The sequence below is a fragment of the Enhydra lutris genome, unplaced genomic scaffold (assembly GCF_002288905.1).
Source record: "Enhydra lutris kenyoni isolate GAN:26980312 unplaced genomic scaffold, ASM228890v2 scaffoldscaffold63, whole genome shotgun sequence".
Lineage (NCBI taxonomy): Eukaryota > Metazoa > Chordata > Mammalia > Carnivora > Mustelidae > Enhydra > Enhydra lutris.
In genome coordinates, this window is record NW_019154147.1 from 1 (window position 1) to 25,557 (window position 25,557).

The window sequence follows — 25,557 nt, forward strand, 5'->3', positions numbered from 1 at the left end:
CAGTCTGCCATACAGCTCTTCTGTCAAATCGTTGTTGCATGCAACAAGATGTGCTTTTATTCAAATCCTCTCAACCTGCTTAACTGTTAATAGAGGGAGGACGGCGGAGGAAATTCTGCCCGCTGTTTTCACCCAGGGAAACGTAGAGCGCCCCCAGTGGTGGCTGGTGGAAGGTTCTGTCTGCCGTTGTCTCTGGGCTGAGGGATAATTGCAAATATCTAGTGTTTTTAAGGAGGGCAAAGAGACGAAGAGGCCTCACTTGGACCCTCACGTGAAGAAAACACTGAGATGGCAGGTTAGCCAGATTGGCCCAGCCCGGCTGGGGATTCCGGACTGGACTCTGACTGTATATAGGCAAAATTAAAAAAAAAAAATTACCCCCAGGTTACAGTGCATAGAAAGGGGAGAAGTGAGAAAGGAATTCTAAAGTTAAATTAGAATTGGCAGAATCAACATAAAAATCCACCCCCCCATTCCTTATAATACTTTCTCTTGCTTAAAAACAAGAAAGAAACAAAATCTCAATTCTGAAATGCATAGCGAGTAAAGCATCTGGCTCCTTGGTGAGCTCCATGTATGTGCCATGAAAGGAGCTGCAAGACTGATGTGGTGTCGTCTCTTGGAGCTAAGGCGGTATGACTCTGTTTCCCAAGAATAAATACAGATTTATTAGGGCCCAATAATGCGCCTTCCTCATCACCCAGGCCAAGGTGATGGCCTCGCTAGCAAAGAGAGGCTAGGCTCTCTTTAGCAAAGAGAGGAGTCTAACTAGGATAGGCAGGCTTGGTAGGTCTCTGTGTGAGGAAGTGGTTGTGGAAGGACCGCTGAGGAAGGGTACCCCCTCGGGCTTCTTGGGGTGTCAGGCAGCTACTTGGGTGCCTTGACTTGCTGTGGAGAATGCCACAGAGCATGTCTGGGAGCCCAGCGCGGTCTGCTGGAGAAAGCAAATTTCACCAGTTCCATTCATTTGCCCTGGGCCAGCGTGACAAACAGCTCCTAAGAGGTGAAGGCACGTTCTGGCCTAGACACAGATCTCCGCTCTTTTCTGAGGACTACTGTTTTCTGAACGTGACCTCCACATGTCAGTGGGAAGCCAGACAGGGAGAGAGAAGGTGCCGAGTCAGCTCCCACTACAGCAGGAAATAGGGACCAAAATATTGCCCTCGTTGTTTTTGTTTTCCAGGAGGTCCCATAAGAAGAAGTCACAATGGAATTTTGCTTCTTTTAACATGAACAAGGACTCATTTTTGCTTGGGGCTCCAGAATATAAATTTATGACTTTGGGATGAAGCTTCGTTCTTTAAAAAAAAAAAAAAAAAAATCATACCGGCAAATCAGTTGGATCATTCCAGCTGCGCCAGAGGCAGGATCTGACAGCTTTTCCTGAGCTCATGTGGTCCTAATCAGCTCAAGAAGAAAAGCCACCTTGGTGCCAGTTTGAAAGAGATTTTTAGTTTGTAATAAATTAGACAACTTGAAAAAAACACTAAAACTTTTTCAATTCACTTTAATCCAGTGGCTGTTGTTTTTATTTGTGAGTTTTAGCTTTAGATAATGGAGCAAAATGAGAGAATGTCTGTGTCAGGTAATTTCCTAAAATCCCCTTTGTGGGGAAAATCCGAAAAAAGCACGTTGTAACTTACTTGATATGGAAGTCCTTAAAAAATAGCTAATTGTCCCTTGAAAAGAGATACATAGTCATCAAACCAAAGAGCTGCAGACCAAGTTCATAACAATGTGCTCAAACTAAAAAGAGCGGAAGCAGAGAGAGAAAGAAATTTTATATGTGGGTCGTATTTTTAGCTTCATACCATGATACGTCTGAGTACTTTCAACACATAATGTGGCATCTTCTCTTTGATTTATCTCAAAGTTTGCTTTTTGGTGTCCCCAACTTGGTAGAACAGCTCGTGTGCCCCTCACTGGATTCGCTGGTCACATCACAACATCTCTATAATTACATCATTGAGGTTGTACCATAGGAATTAGTTTTCTTTACGGCTCTCACAACATTTCGATGGCCTTTACTGAGGTTATACAGGATAATCGTGAAGGTACAGGATGGATGGATACGTGTTTCCCAGGTTCACATACAATCTCAAATGGTCCCAGGGGCCATGCTGAGCGCCTCTGCTAGCACACGAGAACTTGTTTCTTTTACTCTGAAGTCTAGGGCATAACCAATTATTCTTGGCTGCTCCTGGTCTGAGGAGAACCAAGAAGCTGTCATCAGCACCACCCCACAAACAAGCTAAAGGTGTTTTTGAGTTACAGGCTGTGCTCTTTAGAGGACAGGAGTGACCCCACCTTTGTGAGGAGACTATGTAACAAAGAGACGTAAATCCTCCTGGCTGAAGTGTTCCAGTCCTGTTCATCTGACGATTTTTGGCTATTGGCATTAAAACCCCACCCACCCCCAATGGTGAAGGGAGTGACCAATAGAGCTCAATCAGAAGAAACCTTCAGGGAACTACCATTTTAGGACATGTGACCCGTTATGCCAAACACACTTCCCCCACAAAGGACTGAATGCTCTGTGCTATTGGATATCCTTAAAAAATGTCACCTGGCCTCTCGGTTTGAGCTTAGCAGTAGGTATTCGAGAAATGTCCTGCCTGTGGAGGAGAACTTCTCTCCTCCCAAACCTGATGAACTCCAGCCGAGCCACACATCCATGGCTCTGCACACAGCCACCAACAGAGGGACTTCAGTCTTCCTTGGGAAAACTTTGTCCCCAGAAATAGACCGATGACTGAAAGGACATAAAGGAAGCCTGTGTCTGTGGCAGGAACATCATTCTGTTAGTAAATCAAAACAAATCAGTACAAGTTTGCCTTCAGAAATATGGAGAAAAAAAGAGAACATGGTCTCTTCCTGTTGGGCTGTTCCACCAAATCAAAGCCAAAGATTCTAAATAGTGAGTTGCTTGTGTCTTAAAAAGAAGGAAGCAGTCTAATTCATTTTGAAGAGGGGACGAAGAACACATATCAAAAGCGGTCTTTTAGCAAAGTGTCTCACAAAAGGACATTTTAGTGGTTTGCATATGCATTAAAAAGCGGCAATACTTGGCGTATTCAGGTAAGTATAGAATAAATAGGAAATGGTGAGATCATCGGAGATCGCACACTTCACATTCACACAGCTGAACAAAGAGCTTCATTATCGTCATGGCAATAGGAGGACGCATCTGTGGCGCCATTCACCCCTCCGTGAGGTACCTTCACCAGTGGCTGTGGAGAATGGAGAGGGGGTGTTTCTCTCAGGATCTCAAATAGTATTTCGGGATTCACTAATGTGGAGTGCGTGCAAGTAACGGGTTGTGTGTATGTGTGTGCGCGCGCGCGCGCGCGGGTGCAAATCACATCTTCCTACTTAATACCACAGTTGGGTGCTTAGCTGTAGCCACTGGTTTCTTTCTACATTCACAAAACTGGCAGATGAAACATGAAAAAGAATACTGACTCTTTAATCTCTGCTTCTCCACCTAAGGCCCAAGGCAGGCTGACAGGGAACTTCATTCTGGAAACAGGATTTTTTTTTTTTTTTTTTTTTTTTTTTAAATTCTGGATTACTTTTTCCTCTGCTTTTGAAAACTGTGGGCTATAGGGGAATGAACCTGACATAGACTTAAAACAGGAACAAGTTTCTTTATCTCAGAGTTAGAGTCCTTGATGCTTACAGGAAGGTCATTTTCAAAACCCACAGGAGAAACAGTATTAGAGGCAGAAACTGTGCATTAAATGCTTTATTTACTTGCAATAGAGACAGTTTTTCATTTAGAGCTGCTCATAGGATCAACCCAGGCTTTGATGCTGTGCAGACTTTCCTATAGATTTTGCAATTAGTGAGCTAGATGTCTTAAATAGCAGGCATCCACAAATTGGTTTTTAGTTTTTTTTGTGAATCCATGTGCCGGGCAATATTTGGTGAAGTTTAATGATATTTGATACTTAACGTGAGTTACGAGCTTGAGGACAGAAGACTGTGGATGTTCTGTGAATAAGTATGCATCATCTTATGGATTTTCCCCCTAATACACTAATGACAGGCCCTGCTCGAATCACTCTCTGTGTGATTTATAACCTTAGAAGAGGTTTTTTCCTATACCACTGCCAATTGATAGATTTTTATTAACTGTTAATATTGAATCATGCAGAAAACTTTTCATTGATTTAGGACATGTCAATTTGTTAAGTTTAAAAAATAAATTCCTCTTTTCTTCATGATAATGTACTGAATTGGAGACCAAGCCTTTTAACCACCGATGGTATCTTGTTCTAGGACAGGAAAAAATCAGTGATGGTCGGCATGAGTGACATTTGAGATCTCAGATTTTTTTTTTCAAGCTGTTTACAGTTCAGCCGGAGTTTCTGTACCACTAATTCCTGACTTTCTTGACCTACAATAGTTAAGGACAGGGTGTTTCTTAGCCCTTACACTTCGTTGGTGGGAAATGGGTGGTAAGGATTTGCCATATAAAGGGAAGCAGTGAACTCTTCAGCAGGGAATTAAGAAAACTTGACAGCTAGGAGCAGAGGGAAATGGTGGATTTATTAACTCATTCAATAAATATTCTTTTGAGTGCCTACTTACTCCATGCCAGGCCCTGGAGGATCTCCAAGTATGCAAAGATTGGCTGACTATTAGTCTCAGTCATGAAATCCCATTCCCTTACCAGTGATTGGTTTACATTTGGAATATGGTGAAATAGGGGAGAGTTGAAACCCATGGGGAGGTCTCTCTTTTTGGGAATTGTTGGGGAAGTTTTCTTCATCATGAAAACAGGACTTACCTCCATTTGCCTTTTTTTCTTTTTTTTTTTAAAGATTGTATTTTTTTTTTTAATTGATTTGACAGATCACAACTAGGCAGAGAGGTAGGCAGAGGGAGAGGAGGAAGCAGGCTCCCTGCTGAGTGGAGAGCCCGACGCGGGTCTCGATCCCAGGACCCCGGGATCATGACCTGAGCTGAATGCAGAGACTTTAACCCACTGAGCCACCCAGGAGCCCCCATTTGCCTTTCTATGGGAGACAGATACTTACTACTTTCACTAAGACACTTACAACTGTGATAACTCTTAGGGGAAGTGGGATGAGGGTGTAAAAGTATGGGGGTCTGACCTGGCCTGGGTGAATTCTTCACCTCCTTTAAAAAATGAAGTATTGAGCAAGATTAAGCTGGAACGTTGGGAGAACTAAGAAAAGGTGGAAGGATGAGGTTAGATCTTTGTCTCAGATTTATTTTATGTCTCTCATGGACCCTGTGTTTCTGTATAAGGTCATTTTATGAGGTTCACTAAACCTCTTTAACAAGAAATATATACATGGTGAAGCACAGGTATCCAGAAACTAGTGTTGGCAAAATCAAGAGTATTGAAAGGAGCCTAGACACATGCCATTTGTGCTCATGTTGTGTAGATTTTCAGAAATCCAAAGACTTTGTTGTGAAAATGTGTCAGATTCTCCCAGGTAGCAGTCACTGTTGGGTGTCCACTGAATAGCTATTCCGTTTTTTGCAGTTTTATTGAGAAATAATTGACAAATGTCACTGTGTGTGTTAAACACACAGCACGATGGTTCAATTTCCATATATTATGAAACCATGACCACAAATGGGTTCAGTTAACCTTCATCTTCTCATGTAGGTAAAAAAAGAAGGGAAAAGAAGGATAAAGGAAGAAAATGTGCTCCTTGGGAGCCCTTGGGATTGACCCTCAACCACTTTCCTAGATCCTATGGCAGTGTCAGGGGCAGTGCTCATGCTGGGGAGGAGGAAGGAAAAAGCAGCACTTCTTCCCGGATCAGGGACCTTTCCCAAGTCCTGGGGGGAGAACCCTTGATTGTTTAAGTCAGTCACGGTCACTGCATCCAGTGTGTGGCTTGGGCTTGGACACTTGGTGAAATGCTGGACAATGGGACATGGTGTGGGGGGCCGGGGGAGCTCTCTCTCCTGGAGGGCCACGGCGAGTATTTCTTTAAAAAATGAGCACAGAATAGTGACGGACCCATTCCTGACTTGGGACATTGTCTTGTGAGGGACTGGTGATGGATAGTGCTACAGCTGTCTTTTGATCATGAGGAGAAACTGAAGACGAGTACAGAGGAAGTTGAAGTCATTTTTTGCTTGTGTTTTCTGTCCCTTGGAACTGAAGGCATTCTAGTCAATGTGCCCACCAAAAATTCTAGGAAGCCAGAGGGGATACAGAGTTCATAAAGAAGTTCAAATGACCTGATCCTTAATTAGTGCTAAATTTATGGAAAAACCATTGTATGCTAAACACATACACAAATTAAATCCCTGTCCCTCATCTGTCTTAAACAAGGAAAAGTTGGAGGTTTTTTTTTTTTTTTTTTTTTTGAGATAGGCAAGGTGTCATTACATCAACATTTTAAGGAAAAGAGTTATAAAACTTACACCAGCATTTTGCTCTTAATCTTGTATAAAGTACAAAAAGTGATGGAACTGATTTTAGTTTGGTTGATTTAGGTTAAAATGGATGTCTTAGAAGTATTTTTTTTTCTGATCATGCTTTATAAGAGCAATGAGGGGGCTAATTTCTCTGAAATATCAGGTATTCTTTTTTATGACAATAAGAACATCTACTAACTGAAAAGGAAGTAAGAAGGAAAAGCCCAGGGATCCACATTAGGATTGTATTAGAAAATATCCATCCCATCGAAGTTCCTGCTTACTTCCTGGGTAGAGAGGAAAGATGGTGCTCTGCTGTATTCTGTGTCTGTTTATGTTCTTCTAAGCCTGGAATGTCCCTGACCCTGCACCTCTGCCTATCTACTGCCACCCTGGCTTCCTGCCATCCTCTTTCAAGATGGGGTGTCTCTGGAATTTCTTGTCCATCCCCCCTTGTTGCCCCGCTTCCCAACCCCCCCCCAATCTCTGGGATATCTGTGTTTTATCCATCTCAATAGTCCTCATTTGATGCTACCTTTTCAAAATGGGCTATTTTCATGCTATCTTTTCTACCAGTACGTAAGCTCCTGGTAGGGACCACACCTTAGTTATTGTTCAAACCTTACTGCAATACCACAGAGCTCTGTATACAGTAAGTAGGTACAGATGTTGGATGAATTGGACAGGGAAAATGTTACTGTTTGTATTCACACATGCAAAAAGTACGTGGAAAAATATTAACCTGGGGGAAAAAAACTGGAAGACCTCCTTTTGTTTATGAGTTGACTGTTACTTCTATTTATACTCTAACAGCTTTCTCCACTGATGTTCAAAACCCTGCACATTTGTAAAGAAGTCCATCTCTTTATCAAGTAATCACCTACTCTTCATTTGAACACTGCCTCAGATACCTTCAGGGCCAGTTTGCTACTTGTATTTTACTGGTATTCACAACATTCAGATTATGGGAGGGGAATCTTAAGCTCCCTAAGATTGTTAGTCACTTTGTATTTATTTTTACTTAATGTACAAGAATGCCTTCAAAATATCAGTTTAAGTCCGTCCTCAACCATTAACCCACATGGGAGTCTTCTAGGGAGCTTGTTAATTGCAGGTCTGGATTCAGTAAGCTGGGGGTGGGCATTTCTATAACGCGGTGGGACAAGGACACTCAGCTGATAGGCCCTCGTTGGGCTCTGTTCTTATGTGCCTATCTTTAGCCTGGAAAAGCCAAAATCAGTATTTTCCCAAAAATGGAAAAACAAAAAGACGAAGATACTGCAGGTCATTCACTTCTGCATAAAACCCTGACTTTATTTTGTCTCCCTGTGACCCTCTTTTTTTGGCTGATGGACAGGCACATGATGCGGGCTGACCTGGCTTCTGAAAACAGTCTGACATGGTAACTGTGACGCGTATCTTCTTTCAGTGGCATTTTCACATTCATACGGAAGAAGAAGAAAAACTCATTTGCTTTGGGGAAAATGTCCCTCCAATGATCGGGTTGCGGCTAAATCCCTGAAGGCCCGGCCCCAAGAAAGCCCAAGTAAGATCCTAGAAAGACGTACCCTAGGCTCTCTGCTCTTGGCCCACCCACCAAACTTTGCGCCTACCTCTCTCCCCCCACCACAGCTTCCCTTCCCCTGTGCGGCGGCTGCTTCCCCAGATCAACAATTAAATTCCCCCTTTGTTTGCGTGGCAGATGACAAATGCATGGAGGACATCTTGTGTTTCCGAGGCAGGCAGGGCACTTACTTTGATTGATGCGCGGTTGTGGAAAAAAATGAGCTGGGAAGGAATTACAATGGAGGGCCTGCAGACGGGAAGGGGATATACTAATTAGTCCTGCATTAAGCAGTCGGCTTGCATTTGGTGATGAGATGCCTTCAGGAGGGAAGTGTAGGGGTTATTGATGCAAAACAGTGTGCAACGCGTTCTGCCAGGTAGCTGGGCATGACTTTTGTTAAGGAGGATAGAATTTTGTAATTAAGAAATAAAGACTGAGGCTAATGTTTATATATTTTTTTAACATCCCCCAAATATATTGGGTGGACCATGCCTTTTAATTCTACAAGATCTCACAGACAAGCTGCAGGTCTTTCTGCCCTCTGAAATAACTCTCGCAGAGTTTCATTATCCTGGGTAAGGACCTAGGAAGGGAAAACTACTACCACTTCTAGCACGTCTGGCTCCTTTTTCTTGGAAGTCCCATAGTGGCAGAGACTCAAGCCTTGCTAGTGGAGCACAACCTTCTAGAGGGAAGGGAAGTCTCTCTTCGCCACTCTGTCTAGGTTTTAGAATTGTGCATTTGGCCTGGAAAGGACCCCGGGGATATCTCAAAACAAGTTGAGCAACTTCTACAGACAAAAGTCTGGATGTTTCTCTGGTTGGTTTAGCATTCATGGTCTGCCCTTCCATATGTGGGCTATTGGCAGAGTGGTAGACAGGTGCACTGCTCTTGAATGCTCAAGCTAAGAGGGGCATCAGACTCAAGGGAGACCTGACTGATCACCTGGAGGTCGGTACCTCCTGAGTCCTGGAGGACTGGAGCCTGATAGGCCAAGATGCTCAAATAATTGCTTGTATGAGTAGTTGAGAATTCAAACCTCAAAATGTTTGTTGGGTCAGTTCGGCCTGGAGAGTCAGTGACATTGGGTTCAATGACTCCAGTAGGGTGGCGTAAGAAAAAAAAAGAAAAATCAGAGGTCTTTGGTCACCGTGTGAAAGAAGAGGTCCTACAACCCCCTTGGTTTTAGAATCCCAGTATAATTTCACTCACCCACCATGTTGGTACAGATAATGCGATTCTTAGTGATTCTTTATGTTGAAAGCCAGTGAACTATCAGGCGTCTCATGTTAACTTAGTGGGAGAGTGAATGGTCCAAAGTTCTTGGTTCAACTGATGGAAGTTGTCAGTTCCTGCTGCAGCTGATTCCCTTTTACTTTCCTTATTCTAGAGACAAGTTCATCTATGGATTTACAGATGCCTATGCTAGGAAAAAGATATAAGTGATAAAGATAGCATTTTGAGTTATCAAAGACTATGGAGTCTTTTAAAGTTTTATCTGTAAACTGGAGCATAAGACAGATATCAAAATATCAGGAAATATTATAGCTGGCTAAAACCTGTCTTTCTTGCACAGAAATAGGAATTGTGCCAATAGCTCTAGGAAGAAAAGCTAAATAGTTAATGTGGTTTATTTTTGAACCGTCCCTTTGTTTGAGAATTCTATCTTATTCTTCAGCTGATTCTATGTCGCCATGACCTTCTCCTGCCAAGAAGTTACAGTTGAGGCATCCTTCGTTAACAGCCTACTGCTTTGGACAGGAGAATCCTGTGCTTTTTGCCTTTTCTTCCAGTGTTTACACAACCAAGACTTATTACATGCTCTGTCATTTTGTTTCTGGGCTGGCTTTGGTTTGAGAATTAGGTAAACATCAGACATTCCATCACACAATTTTAGACTCAATCTTACTTTATAATGATGTTAATGTTTATTGTACAAAGCGAGATGCATTTGTATATTTTAGCATTTTATTTCAGTCACAGAATGCAAAACCTGACATTGGCATTGGTTTGATTTGTGTGTGTGTGTGTGTGTGTGTGTGTGTGTGTGATTGAAGATATTAAGCACTACAAGAACGTTGAAATTTCAATCTGATTAGGATCAAAATTCTTCAGGATCAAAACACTCCTTTTCCTCCCCCTACAGTTTTACTAATTGTGTGCTACTTGACATTGTGGAGTTATTCCACAGCGTGATAGCTAAATATGTGAAGTGTATTTTACTGTGCAGAATTATCAGCTCATTTTATTTGTTTTTCATGTGTTTGAGGTTATTAAAAGAACTTAAAATTAGAAGTCGTGTGTGTGAGTTGAAAGAGTGAACTCAATCATTGTTAGGAGGCTAAATCATAAAGCAATAGCCAGTATGTCAATATCAAGTAATGAAAAAAAATCACAGAATTTAAAAGCATACCTTCTCTGTTTATTAGTTGGCACGATACCAGAAAAATTAGGTGACTAGCACAATAGTGAATGGCAGAGTTGTTTATTTTCAGCACTCTCAAATTATTCTGGTTACTGAAAATGAGATAAAAGTAGATCGGAAAGAATGGCATCAAGCATATTTGTTGGAGACCTTTGCTTCATGGGAAGAAATGAACTGCCCTAGCTCACTGTTCCTGAGGAATTGTGTTTCTTCAAGCTGTAAATCAAATCCCAGAGAGATAGCGTGACGTTTTCCAAATAATAACTGGGGATGACATAGTTCTTTTTTGTCAGCACTGGGTTTCTGAAGTTAGACCTCAATTAAGATTCCAAAATGAAAAAGCATCCTTCTCTCCCCACACACATGGTCCACGACAGGGTCCCAAAGACAATATATTCATTTTTAAAGCCTGGATCTCTGGCATATGTTGGTCCAAAAATACACTTGGAGCTTCCTCCAAAGATCCCGAGTTTTTCTCCATCTTTTCTAAATTCCTAGCTACAAAGAACCTGATGTTTCTTTTCATGAAACAGCATCATTTTTTTCCCCCAATTAATTGAAGAGCCATCTGCTTCTGCCATGCACAACACCCATTCATTCTTAGCAACAAGTGTGTTCCCTAAATCCCTGGTGTGCAATACCAAGGCACACGTTCAGTGTTGGGAGTAGAACCTGCCGGAGAGCAGCCTCACAGGCAGGCTTTTCCCAGAGACATGATACATACAAAATCTGACACTGAACTTGGTCCCATGTCAGTTGCTAATGCAGGGTTAAAAAATGCTGCAAGACGCTCACGCTTTGAGACTCTGCCTGACTGAATGTCTTGGCATTATGCTTTTGAAGATGGGAGTCTAAAAATGAAAGACCTGAGACCGCTCTCCTCAACCACAGCAAGAACAGGGAGAGGAAGTAAATATGAAGGCCACCTGGCTCGTGTCGCTAGAGGAAAACTTGACCGTCAAGGTATAGACTCTCACTGGTGGCACCTCGCATGTATTTAAAATCAGAGTTCAGAACTGGGTTTAGAACCTTCTGAGAGGATGAGTTCGTCAGACCCTCATCTTGTAGGAAGAAGAGTCTGCTGGTCGGTCATCAAAAGGACCTCTGGTTGGAAAAAGGGCAGCCTCTTCCTAAGAGGTTCCACAGACCGGTGCCTCGTGCCTTATGGGATCGTCAGAGCCTTTCCACACACGGTGGCAACAGCCCACTGAGTCTGGTGAGGGAAGGCTGCATGGGATGCTTTGTGGGAGTTTTGGCTCAGACCTGGCCAGAGCACGGTTGGTCCCTCTGTCTTTATATGCCAAAGAAGGCATCTCGGAGGTCAGCTTTTGAGTCAGAGGCTGGGAATCAGACTTAAAGAGCTGAGATGAGGGGCACCTGGGTGGCTCAGTGGGTTAAAGCCTCTGCTTTCGGCTCAGGTCATGATCCTGGGGTCCTGGGATCGAGCCCCACATCGGGCTCTCTGCTCAGCAGGGAGCTTGCTTCCTCTCTGCCTGCCTCTCTGCCTACTTGTGATTTCTGTCAAATAAATAGATAAATCTTTAAAAAAAAAAAAAGAGCTGAGATGAGTCTCTCTCTCTCTCTCTCTCTCGGGAGTGTTCCTCAGAATAACCCCCTTTCCAGAAATACAGTGAAAAGACGCCACCTTCGAGAGCGGCCGTGGACACTCTGCCCCTGTTCCCCAGCTACCCCCTTGCCCCAGTTTTGCGGTCCATCAATAGGAATCGCTGTAGGCTCTGGTCTATTTGAACTTGCCTTCTCCAACATATATCTTCAAACAGAGACCACAAATTTCAGAGTGGAGCTCGCTCTCTAGAAAATGAAAGGGTCAAGAAAGCATAAGGCAGAGCTTCCCCCATCACTTCATGGGAGAGAGAGCACGAGAGACCACAAAATCCCGGGCAAGGGCCTAAAGATCCAGCAATTTCTGCGGGCCTGAGTTCCAACTTCCAATCTAATTCCAACACCAGCTGAAGTGATTTACGTCTCACTTTTTCTCACTGCATGCTGACCGTCATTTCAAGTGTACGCACGAGACATGAAGGGAGAAATCCGCACTGAAACCAAACAAGTATCCGAGAGACTTGACATGAGCCAGGCTGTTCCCATGCACAGGGGTTACTTACGGTCCAAGTGACTATGCCTGATGCCTTCGACGTCTTCAGCGTGGATGAAGTGGTAGCATCTCTTCCCTACGATGTCTACGGGGGTCAGATCCATATAATCACTAATCCTGCAGAGAGAAGAACACAGGCTGGGATTCAGGGAGGGGGAGGGCAGGAAGTCCAGAAATTGTTCAATGACTGAGAAACAAGTCCCCTTATAGTTTTCCTTATACTGGGGGTACCCATCAGGAGGTGGCACTTTGAGGGAAAACCCTTGCCGGACAGAGAAGATAATTTCTTCAAAGGATATCGGACTTTTTTGAAAATAGGAGATGTGCTTGATCCAGCAACTGCGTTTAAATCATGAGACAGGTTTTTCTTTTCTTTTCTTTCTTTTTTTTTTTTTTTGGCATCAGAATACGCATTTGGACAACATAATTCCATGAAATTATTGAGAATCAGTAACAATGCAAGATCCTCATTAGAGGCCAAGATAATTCAAGGTTACGTAATAAAATAAAAACATGTTATGTTGATACCAAATGATTAGAGACACCTTTCATTTAAACAGATTGGTCTTCTATTGGGTATTTCCATGAAAAAAGGGCTTCAACCGCTTCTTGGCACAAAGTCCAAATTGGCATTCAAGGGATATAATTTAAATGCTGAGACATACAGATGCTTGGGGGTATTATCTTTTTCAGTCTTAGTCATTTGGGAGCTCGGCTTTCACTCCTGGCCCTTTTAACTGGTACTTTGTGGTGGATTCCACACAGAAACTTTTAAACCATTGTAGCAGCTCTGCAGGCTTGTGCGAGGCAGTACGTGTGTGTAAGCCTGTGTCATTGATTGTCCAGACGTCAATGTCCTCGGGCAGGAGCACAGAAAAATAGAATGGCAATTGGAAAACATGTTGGGGGAATCTGCCCGATTTACACAAAGATGTCAACATGCTTATTATCGTCCTCCCTGTCCAGGAACAGGTTGGTTTTGGGCGGTCCAAAATAGAATATATCTTCTGTTTAATTTATTCTCTTTACCATCCCTGTGCTTTTTATCATTTAGGGCTCACATTAGCTCTAAATAGGAGTGAGTCTTTAGATATGACATGTTTCAGAAACCTGAGAGACCATGGTTGGAGAGCTCAGTCTTGACCCCCCAAGGCAGGGGAACTAAACCAAACTGAACCGCACCAAACCAGAATAATGGGGAATATAATTAAAAGTTACTACCCAGGGAGTGGATTTCTCAACATCTAATGTTAAGTAAGATTTTTGGCCAGACTAGAATTCTTGGTAAGCCGAGGTGAAAATGGGACAATATAAAGAGTTTTGTAACGCCATGGTTTTCTGGTACAAAGCAGATTAGTTGGTGTTTTCCTAAAACCATTAGCTGCTTTCCAAGCACAGTTTACACCCCCTTTCTGCAAATGAGTGAATAAGGATGTCATTAAAAGGCCCTCATTGGTGTTTCTGAAATTTGCCAGCTCCCCTGAAGGCCTCTGATGTCGGCTTTGTCCTCCGCCCTCCTAGGGAATGCAGAGGAGAAGAATGGTCTGCAGAGGCCAGGACAGGTCTTGTGTTTCTAGTTAGCAACTCCCTAATTAAACAATAGGCCCTGGGAAAAAGCCAGTGATACTTTAGGGAAGACGTTCTTTAGTTTATGCTTTATTGGAATGAAATCCTTCAAAACATCTGACGTATTCCGATGTATAGAACCTGTTACTGTGGCAAGTGTGACTAGCTCAGTGTCCAGAGACAACTTAATACTTGTGTAGAAATCCCCAGACCAGTCTGATGACCTATATGAGGAGCAGGATCCTGATGGCATCTTGTACTCTGAGCCTCAGTTTCCTTATCTGTAAAAATAACTTAGGAGGTTGGTGAGGGGATTGATGAATGAAATGAAATGAGCATAGCACAGTGCCTGGCACATGAGGCATGCTTTTTCCTCAGGTCAAGCAAGTAATTTCTTTTAACACGAGTCCTTTTTAAATAACTTCTATCCTCTTCAGCTGGGAAATAATGCCGTATTGTATTGGCTAATAAGGGGTTGTGGAAAAAAGTTTTTTTTTTTTTTTTTCTTTAAAGGGAAGAAAAAAAGCTTAAAGTGGGTCACAGAAAATGATCTCAATTATTGGAGTGGCACCAAAAGGCACTCAGGTCCATGGAGCAGAATTAATCAATCTGTGATCACAGGAATGAAAATGAAGTGAGGGTTTGGGGACAGGACAATCACCGGAAGCAGGTAAATAAGATGAGGCTCTGGTTTTCGGAGGGAGTGACAGTAGTAAATGTAAATCAAGGGAGCCCGACCACGTATTTGAAGAGGTAAAGCCATAGGTCATCAGACTTTCTATCTGCCTCCCTGCGTTGGAGCTCCCTCTCCAGCATTCTATCTTTTTTATCAGAGTAAACAGCTTTGTGGGCTAGAACTGTGTTCTTTAATGGATGCATAGATATGAGAGTCTCCTTCAGTGGTTAGTCTGATGGCTTCCTTACCACTTAGCCTGACTTCTCTAGAAAAAAAGTGACAGGGAATGCAGGAAGGCCCACACGTAGCTAACTGCCTGGTTTTAAAGTCTGGCACATTTCGAGTTCAAATTGTGACCTTGGGCGTCTCACTTACCCTTTCTTGCTAAACTGAAATTGCGTGAGGGTGCCGAAGGCCATGGCAACACCCATCTAGATCACAGAACTGTCCTGAAGCTTAAAGCAGATGATGTATATAATGAGTTTTGCACGTTGCCGAGCGTGTAGCTAAGTGTTTAACAAACGCTATCTTTATTATCACTTGCTCACCCTAGCGAATCCTTTTGTCTGTCTTTCCTGATACTCTTTTGCCATTCCAGAATACCTTACACACAATCCAAGTGTACAGTCAGTTTTCTAAAAATTTTAAGAAATGCCAACCAAACTTGAAAAAAATAGATTTAGGGTTACTTGTTAAATAAGAGTGACGGGTTCATGGTCTCTTCTACCCCATGGAACACTAATAGCTCAGGTGGGTATCTTTTTCTCCTGATGGATTCTTTCCTCTGGATCCAATCTTGACTGGAAATGGTAGGCATTTCTAACTTGGGCTCAACATCCTCAGAGCTTCCCAGTGGACTGAACACAGACGCTGGCCATCTTCCTCTTGGCTAGGCCTTGCAGAGGTCAATTACCTAAGCTGCTTGACCATTCCGCTCTTTCATTTTGTCCCTGAGGGCACTACCAGGGCTCAGTGAACATACGCTGCTTTTGTGCGTGACCGTAATCTGTGCCACAAAATCACCCTCTCAAAACTGCCTCAGCGAGTCTGCCTGTGGCACCAGCAGATTGAATGCTATTCATGGAAGCTTCTTTCCCTCTTCTCCCCGTGCCTGCTGATTCTCTCTTCTTCAAATCGGTCTGATGATGGGCTGGTGACTTGTGGGTGAAAGGTCTCAGGGGGCACTGTCCCATTTCCTTGTCCCTTGCTCTGTGCTTAATGGAAAAAGTGAACTTTTAAACCAGAGGTTAAAAAGTCCTTTTATCAAAGCTCGGTGTTAAGGAAGGACTGTCAAGTCATTTATATGATGAGTCTCTCTCTTTTTTAAAAAATTTAATTTATAAAAGCAAACTCCTCAGGATTACATTTTATTTAATAGTTTTACAGATTTTTCATCCTTTTCCCTCTGGGGGCCTCGAATTCTCGTTTTTTTCCCCTCCATGTGCTATGGCCTGCACGTGTCCCTCCCACCACAAAACCCATACAGTGAAGCCTTTATTCTCAGTGTGATAGTATGGGGGGGGGGCTTTGGGAGGTAATTAGGTGAAGATGAGGTCATGGGGATGGAGCCCCCATGATGGGATTAGTGTCCTCGAAAGAGGAGGAAGGGACCAGAGCTCTCACTCTCCCCAGTGTGAAGATCCAGCAAGAAGATTGCTATCTGCAACCAGGAAGTGGGCTCTTGCTAGGAACCCAATTAGCTTGTACCTTGATCTTGGAACTCCCAGTCTCCAGAACTATGAGAAATAAATGTCTGTTGTTTGAGCCACCCGGTCCATGGTAACGCATAGCCCGGCAAGCAGCTAAGGCAATGTGCTGAAGGCTGTATGAACGCTGGCCATCCTGAGGCTGGGCCCGTACAGGAGACAGGAGGTACGCCTGACTGAGGCAGCAGGAGATACCTTTTATGGTATAATTTTGCCAAGAACGTCTCAGCCCTGCTCTCTCCTTAGGTTCTTGGCCAAAATGGTCTTAATTATAGCATATGGATGTCTGGGTATCCCAATCCATTCCATTGTTGTCCCTAACGTAAATCAGGACAGCAATGTAAATTTTAAATAAAAAGCATGTTTGGTGTCAGTCCAAGCAGCCATTAAAAATAAGATCAGGATTTATAATGAGCCTCACTGGGAGAGTAAAATTCTTCAGACTGCCACAAACACCAGTCTTCACCAATGTGTAACATACAACAGAGGAAATGAGAACAAAAACAAAGTACCTATTTTCACAGTAAATGATATTGAGGTCCATATTTACTCGAGTGACGAACATATGGCAGTCAATTCTGACTTCATTGATCGTAGGGGGAGGCAGGGCATGAGCCACAACCACAAGACCCATGATTTGGCTGGGAACGGTCCTCCCGTGGGATAGGGACACCCTCAGTCGTAGCCGGCCTGTTATGTGAATCACCTGTAATAGAACATTAAGGACAGGACATAGTCAAATTTGCATCTGGGACGGAACAGTATTTCTTTTGAGAAATTGCAAAATTACATCTGGAACAACCAACATTAGTTTGTATCTTCCGTAATCATAATGGCTGTTAATGTGCCCTCAATGTCCCCGAGGCAGGGACAAAAGAGAAATAATATTATAGGCTGAGCTTTACTTAAGGCAGAATTATTCCTGTGCTATTGCTATTTTCAGGACTTTTTCTTGCCCTTCCCTCTCTCTCTCTCTTTTCTTTACTTTTCTTTTCTCTTTCTTTCTTTTTTTTTTTACATTGCAATTAAGCGTATAACCAGTTAAAATGACCAGAAAGTTGAGCAATGAGTTGCAAAAGGAAATGTTTGCCTTATCAGCCCTTGTTAATTAATGGATGATGTCTGTGTGTTTCCATATCTGTACTGAGTGGATTACATGGCCATCTCCTTTCACATGTATGGCCCAGAGCTTTCCTTCATTTGGCAGGGGGGCGGTGGGTGTTGATCATGCAAAAAGGCCAAGAGACTCCAGTGAATATAAGTCTTAGTGGCAATGACATGAATGGGACCTCCTGTGTCAGAAAGCACTGAGCTACCAGTACTACTGTGATTTATGGCACTGCCCTCTGGGGTTGAAGGTCAGAAGACTTTGGCTCATCATTCGTTCCTCAAGCTTGTTCTAAAGTAGGATCAGGAAACCTGTACCATTCTGGTGCCCTATTTTGGTTACCTGTGCAGAGACAGGTATGAGAATGCTGGGCTGTCATTTTCAGCTTCTTAGGCAAAGTATACCACAGAGAGCCCAAGCCATCCAGAACCAAACAGAAGGGCTTCATCTTCCTTACACATTTGAAATGATATTTTTACAGATGCCCTTTGAAAAAGTCCCTTTGCTTATAAACTACACATAGAAGGCCAGCCATAATGTCAACTTCCTTAAGTGATGTTTTGAGGAAACAAAATCATGAAAGGGTGGAAAAGCATCAAGGATTGTGTGCTTTGGGAGGATGGAAGTCTTGTGTATGTGGATGGGTTGGAGGAGGAGGGTGTTGAAGATGCGCACGCACGTGTGTGCGTGCGTGTACTCTAGCTGTGTTCCTAGGATCGTGCTACGGGGTGGGGCACCTGCCAAAACTAGGTTGTAGATATAGTCCCTGTGATTCACCGTACCAGGGAGCTTGGTTTAGTAGTTAATCAAGTTTCTGCCTTTGGTTTGTCTCTCCAAAAATGTACTATTGAGCACCAAGACATCTTTTGATGGTTCCCTCTTTGCTATAAGGAACTCAAGTGGGAAGTGGGAACTGGCCTTCTAGGAGTATTAGCATTGAGCTTCTGCTCTCCTTCCCAGGGGCTTGACTGGTCATTCCTTTTTCATTTTGTTTTTGTTTCCCTTAAGTTATTCAGTTTTCCAAAAGCTAGCCACACTGCTGTCAGTCAAGAGGCAGGATCAAAGCTTACGGGGCTGCCCTTCGGAGTCCTGGTGTCCTAATAATACCTTTTTTCCCTGGTTCCCCTTCACATTTGCACCCAGCGCTGCAGATCTGGAGATACCAGTGAGGAGGATTACTGAGGGGGCTATTTCAGGAGCAGCTTTGTGACCACCCACATTTGAAGTTGACTAGAATTCATACTTAATGCACCTTTGCTTTAAGCTTTGGTCAGACGAGCGACTTGATGAATATTTGAAAATGTTCCTAGAGGCAAGGATGCTAAAACACCATCACAGACACACATTTTTGTAAGACCTCATTAACTAATAAAGAAATGGCTAAAAGAAATGGGATTAACTTCACAGGGGGGGTGTTAACAGTCCCTGGGCCTCCTCCCAGCTAGGCTAACATAGATGCTCATTTATCATTATCTGTCGTGTTTTATCAGGAACTCTCAGCTTCTTGGAAAAACAGATCTATAAATGCTCCAGAAAATATGCGTTCAGAAAAGATATGATAAATAAATCTTTACTTGGTATTCTATTCTAAAGCAATTTATGGGCCTCTGGGCTAGAAGACATTTTGGGAAGGCACAGAGGCTACTGGGGGAGCTGTCTCCACGTCAGATTGACCTGGGTCCCCATCTCCAACATTGCCTGTGGTCACGGAAGTGCTGAAAGGGGTCAAAAGCTGGGTCCCGTGGGGGGGGGTCTATAGTTGTCATTTTCTGATTTTGTTACCCAGGACAAGTCACTCAACCATCTGCTTCTCAGTTTTCTGTGAAATGGGGATAATAAGGAGTGTTCTGCAGGTTATGTTATGAAAGTGAAAAGAGATAATGGAGGTGAATGCTTTCTACCTTGTGAAGAAGTGTCCAAATTTCATTATAATTTTGTTTGCCCCTTCACATATCAACTGATTAATGGGTCAGGATTGGTGACTAATTTAATCTTGACCCAAAGCCTAATAAATGAGTTCTTCTTATTTTAAGGGATCATACATTTTCATGTCTGGAAGAAAATGTAGGAAGGTCTATCTTAGGTCCTTCTCCCTTTCATTTTTTCAGGTGGAAAAGAGACTTCTGGAAAGTTCCTTCCCTGTCCAGAGTCACCTAGCTCAGAAATGGCAAAAAGAGCCTAGAATCCTGGTTTCTAGGTATTGTTCAAGTTTCATTTTAACTTTGTTATGTTTATGTGCATATTCATATTGAATGAAACATCACAAGTTTATACCAGATATCAATTTACTACCTTAAGTAAACTGTATATGAATCTTTAAAAAGATTTCAATTATAACCAGAACTTCAGGTTATTTGAAAAAGTCTTTGAGAAGCAGTACAAACTAAGATGAAGGGGAAAAAAAAAACCTAATGGAGTAACTAAATAGTTAGGAAATGTTAAAGGGTATGTTTGTCTCTCTATAGGTACCTCTGGAGGTGAGGGAGGTGAGAAAAAAAGCATGTCTATTTATTCCATACTTATTTTTGGGTTGATATTAATGTATTTTCCAAATCCATTTCATAATGCAAACCTTTTTTTCCCCATGTGACAGGTTATGTTCAAATTTTAGAAACACATCTGACAGCAGGTATCTGAACACATGGATAGTTGAGTTTTTCACTTTGTAGTTGCTTTGAAGGCCTGAGTTGTAGAGGCCAAAGTATTGTCAGAAGAGCTGAGTTCAAGTCCTAGCCCTGGCTTGTACAGATATGCAAATGTTATACTCAGAGAACTGAAATGACTTAGTGACTTTCTAGGTCAGTAGAGTAGAGATTAAAAACTCAGCATAGAAGAAGTACTATGTAAAGGTATCTTTGTTTTCTTAAAAAGGCATCTTTGTTTTCTTCATCAAAGGACATAATATTGGTACTTTAGTTTCTATAACTTACTATGTGCAAGGGACCTTGCTAGGTGCGAGGGAGCAGATCACAGTGACTCGAATGCAAACCTGTCCTCAAAGAGTTTACAGATTACACAGTGGGAGGAGACATGTATAATTACTTGTAAACTAGGACTATGGGAAGATGATACAGGGTCTGACAAAGACAGCGGCTCTCCATCCTGGTTATGTGACAGAATAACTGTGAAGCTTTATCAGCATATGGATTCCTAGACGCTGTCTCCTAGAAGTCTACTTCAGCAGGACTGGGCTAGGGTCTAGCATTTGTTTGTTGTTTAAAGCTTCAAAAGTGATACCTACTATCGGAGAATATTTGGCTAATGGATTTGGAGTTAAACCAGTGATTCTCAACCATGCTATATACTGGAATTACCCTAGGAGTACTTAAAAGTCCCATGTCCAGGGGCACCTACGTGGCTCAGTCAGTTAAGTGACTGACTCAATCTCATTTCAAGTCTTGATCTCAGAGTCATGAGTTCAAGCCCTGCATTGGGCTTCATGCTGGGTGTGGAGCCTACTTAAAAAAAAAAAAAAATCCCCATGTCTAAGCTATACCCGAGACTAGTAAAATATGGATTTCTAGGTAGGGGTCTTTCTAGGTCTTAGAGGGCTGCTGAAAGGATTAAGTTAAAATGTATATAAAGTGCCTACATACATGCCTGATATATACTGTACACTCACAAATATAATTTCAGTTAAGCCCTAAGTGTGCACCATAAGAAAGAGTAAGATCATGGAAAGTTCAGGATAGGTAGGGAGTACTTTTGACAGAATGGATCAGGAAGGCTATGTGAAACTGGCATTAGAAAAAAAAACTGCTGACATAGATTGGATTATAGAATGGTGGAAGGGGTTCCCAGATAGGGAAAAGGTCTAGAACAAATAATATAAAAGGGAATCTCTTAGGAATGCCCAGGGCTCTAGGAACACTTCAGTTGGTTTGAGCAGGAGAAGAGATAGAGATGGACCAAAATGGCAGGTAGAAGCAGTAGAAATTAGCAATAATGGGTCCTTGGGAGAAGCACCATGATTTTGTGTCTGTTTTGTAGGATGATGATGATGACGATGATGATGATAGACCCAATGGAAGAATTGCTGACAGAGGGACCACATAGATTTCCCTGTGGACATTTTGTATCTGAACAGCTTGGAGAGGTCCTGGACAAGGTCTCTTGGGGAGAGCTGGAAAAAGGGATCAGACACATAAGAGATGATAGTTGAAAGAATAATTTTGGAAAGTGGCCCCCCATTTCCCCCCTGCCCGCCATGATAGTTAAAACCAAAGAGGTCAATGGAATTACCAATGGAGAAAATATAGAGAGAAGAGCAAAAGCATGCCTTCCCACCCCTTGCTTTGAGTATTTGAAACCTAAGGCAACTTCTCTTTTTCTCTAAATTGAAGTTCTTTTGCTCTATCATGATGACTTTTGTAAAAAAAAAAAAAATTCTGAAACATCTAAATCCCCCCCTTTTTTCCACCCACAATTTCAATCTGACATAATTGCCAAGCTTGCTGTATCATTACCAGTCCCAGTGGTAATACCTTAAAGCATGGGATGGCTTCCTTGTAAAGTTAAATAGGTGAATGGGCAATGATTTTAAATACAAATATATGAGCCTAAATACTAATATTATGTCAAGAACCATGAACCTATAAAATAACATAGTTACTGCAAAATGGAAGGAGTATTGTGCCATAGAAAGAATGCTGAATTGAAAAAACGGAACATTTTATTTGAGTTTTGGTCTGCTCATTTTGGCAAGTCATCTAGTTTGGCCAAGGTAATATTCCTCAGATAAAAAATGGAGGATCAGGATCAGGAGATGATACCTAGGGTTCCTGCTAAGTTCTAGAGAATTCTATGACCTATTGCTCCATTGAGTGGCCTTTACTGTGCTATAGCACAATCCTTGCCCACTCCCCCACTGTGCTTACAACTCCATTGTGGGGGCAGGAGTTTCAGAGTCCAGCTGCAAGTTAATAAATGCAGAGTTTAAGAATGAATCAATAGGGTGTTATGGGTCATTTCTGAGCTGAAACAATGCTTTGGTTTTGGCCAATACCAGGTAAAAACTGCCTCTGTGTTTTAAAGATTCATCTTAGTCTGGTCTTAAATCTAATCTACAGACATCCTTCAAAAGAGATTTCTGAACTAAGAGATTCTTCGCCCCCGAGCTCAATTTTCTATAAGAGCTCAATCCTCTCGCTTCCTTTCATTGTTCTTGTTTTATCATAAAGAGCTCTCTACAAAAATGCTAAAGCGTGTATTTTTCCAAACCCCTTACACAGCACTGCCCGGATGCCAGCCACAGTAAAGCAGAATGCACAGGGTTTCTGAGTTGCAATCCTATCCACTTTGATAAGAATGTCCCAAATTAGCATTATCTGACAGTCCCATATTGAAGGAATCATGGTCTGACTTTTCTTTTTCTTCTGATACCCCCCGCGGATGTGCACGGTACAAGTATAAGTCCGCAGAGTTTAGGATGAGTGTGGGAGTGTTAACAAGCCACGTTTCTTGGACAAATATATATTTCTTTTCCTGCCATATGCTCTTTTCAGTCATCTGTTAGTGATAAACACTTAGATGTGCTCCACTAATATCTTCTCATTATAAACAAGCCCATCACAAAGACCTTGATAAAACCTGCCCTCTGTCAATACTTAAGGAAAGAAAGTCCGTAACACAGAAATACATCTGGAAGCTATTCTCCGTTCTTTTAGGAATAAATTTCAGTACTAGTAATATAAAACGTTTGCTTTATCAAAAGGAAATGCTAAGTATTATGTGCATTATTTTCCACATATAATGTAGAGCACAGAACAGGGCTAGGCAAATAGGAACAAAAAGAGCTGCAGGCATGAGAAAACTATGGATTCCCTGGGTTTAGAGCATCTTCAGAGATTTTTCACTCATCCTTTAAGGGAATCCAAATTTACCTTAAAAATTAAGCTTCCTTCTGGCACTCTGGTCTTTTCTCTTTTATTCCCCTGTAGAAGTCTGGTTTAGCATACAGATCATAAATCACTAGCTCAGGTGGGAAAGCCAGCTAATTATTTTTAAGTGATGGGGGCTTTGAGGTGGCCCCCGACCCACTGAAAGATAAGGGCTTAGCTAGGTCTTCTGAACCTAAACATCTAGCCTACAGCATAACAACTTAATCTAAACCCGTGGGAGGATATCAGCCTCATATAAATGACTTCCTACAAGTTTTTAGGGAGTGGGTTTCCCAGATTTAGACCATATCCATGGGTTGGAGAATCAGCTCTAACAGGTCTCTCTGTCCCTGTCTGTCTGACTCCTGCCACCTTGGTCTTTGCACAAGTCCTCCAGAAAAATAAAACAAAATAAAACAAGACACAAAACAGCAAGAAAAAAGCTTAGCCGAGACCCAAGTACTTGTGCAGAGAGGTGAGCTCTCCTGAGAAAAGGGCTCATAACTGAAGGAGGGGCCGTTGGACCCTGTGAGGGCAGAAGAATAGCAGAAGGCCATTTCCCTTCCTTTCCCAGGATCTCTGATTATATTTCTAGAAACTGATTCTACTCTAATAGGCTTTTTCATAATTCACAATGGGACTGGAGCAACCAGGGATAAGAAAAGGCAGAAGAGGGAAAAGGTGTAACTTCTCAAGGCAGAGGTGAGATCTGGGGGGAGGTGAGATTCAGGGGGAAATGAGGTGGTGGCAGGGAGTGGGTGAAAATGCAGATTTTTCAGGGTCCCAAGGGGGATACAGCAGGAGGGGTGGTCTTGGAACATCATCATCGACTAGATGGCCATCAGCTGAGGTGGTGGGAGGCTTTCTGGGAGTTTTTCCCAAGAATTCCTCTAAGATCAGGAATCTTCAATACTGGGCACCAGATTCAGCACCCTAGGCTAGAGGACTAGCAAGAACTTAGGGAGGGTCTCACATGGGCTTGATTTAAGGGCAGAGAAGAGAAGAGGGGAGACTGGGTACCCGGAAAGCATCCTGGCCAAAGTTAAGAAAGAGGAACCCTGGCAGGAGACAGTCCTTGGGTAAAAGGGCTGTAGTTAGCAGATGTTAATTCTCAGGGACCCCATTTGGTTTGAATGGCAATGTGGTGAGTGGGGGGAGGGATGTAACTGGAGCACAGCCCATCAGAGGCTTGCTCCCACTCCTAGAAAGACTCCGTGAAGGTGAGTTCAGGAAGTGGACAGGCTGGAAAAGGTTGAGGGCAATTCTGATCAAGGAAAGCGGAGGAAGGGAGGAAGCTGGGGGTCATTTCTTTACTCTAGTGGACAGTCTAAGGTCCTGAAGGGAAAGACTCAAGACTCAAGCGTGAGTATGAGCATTCCTCCAGTTATAGATAAAGTCAATTTACACAAGTAACACAAACAATTAAATGCGTCTGGTCCATGAGGGAAATTAGACTTTGTCCTTTAAATTAGAAAGCCCCAAACACCTCATGCTGGTATTAGGGATTCATGTTAAAAACAAAAACAAAAGCCCCTCTAAGGTTAGTGGTGCTTCAATTTGTGCACGAGAATTACCCGGGAGTTTATTAATCAGGTGGATTCCCAGGCCCCGCCCCCAAACTATGGATTCTTTAAATCTAGGGAGGGGCCCAGGGATCTGCATTCACCAAGCACTGGGCCATCCACCTGCAGCGTCCTCTTTAGCTAAAGAGCAGGACCAATCCAGAGATCTTAATGATGATGACCTAGAGGCTGATCACAGACTGCCTCCTAAGTGAGCGAAGAAAGACGAACATCTATTTACGGTTAAATCTGCACTGCAAAAAAAGAACCCACTCTGTAGAACACAACCCCTTATCTCGGTCCTTTGAAAACGAAGGACCGGTGCACGATAAGCAGGAACCCTGGGCTCTTGCAGGATCAGGATGTACCTTCTGTGCGCGGGATGCCCGAGGGAGCAGCCCTGGGAGCCCTGTCAAGGCTCCTTTATTTGTGTAAAGGTCTGCGTTCCCTCAGTGGCCACGCTGCAGTGGGCTGCACTGCTATGCCGCAAAGCCTCTTGGGGGAGGTCGAGCTCTGCCAATCCCCCCCCCCCCCCCCCCCCCCC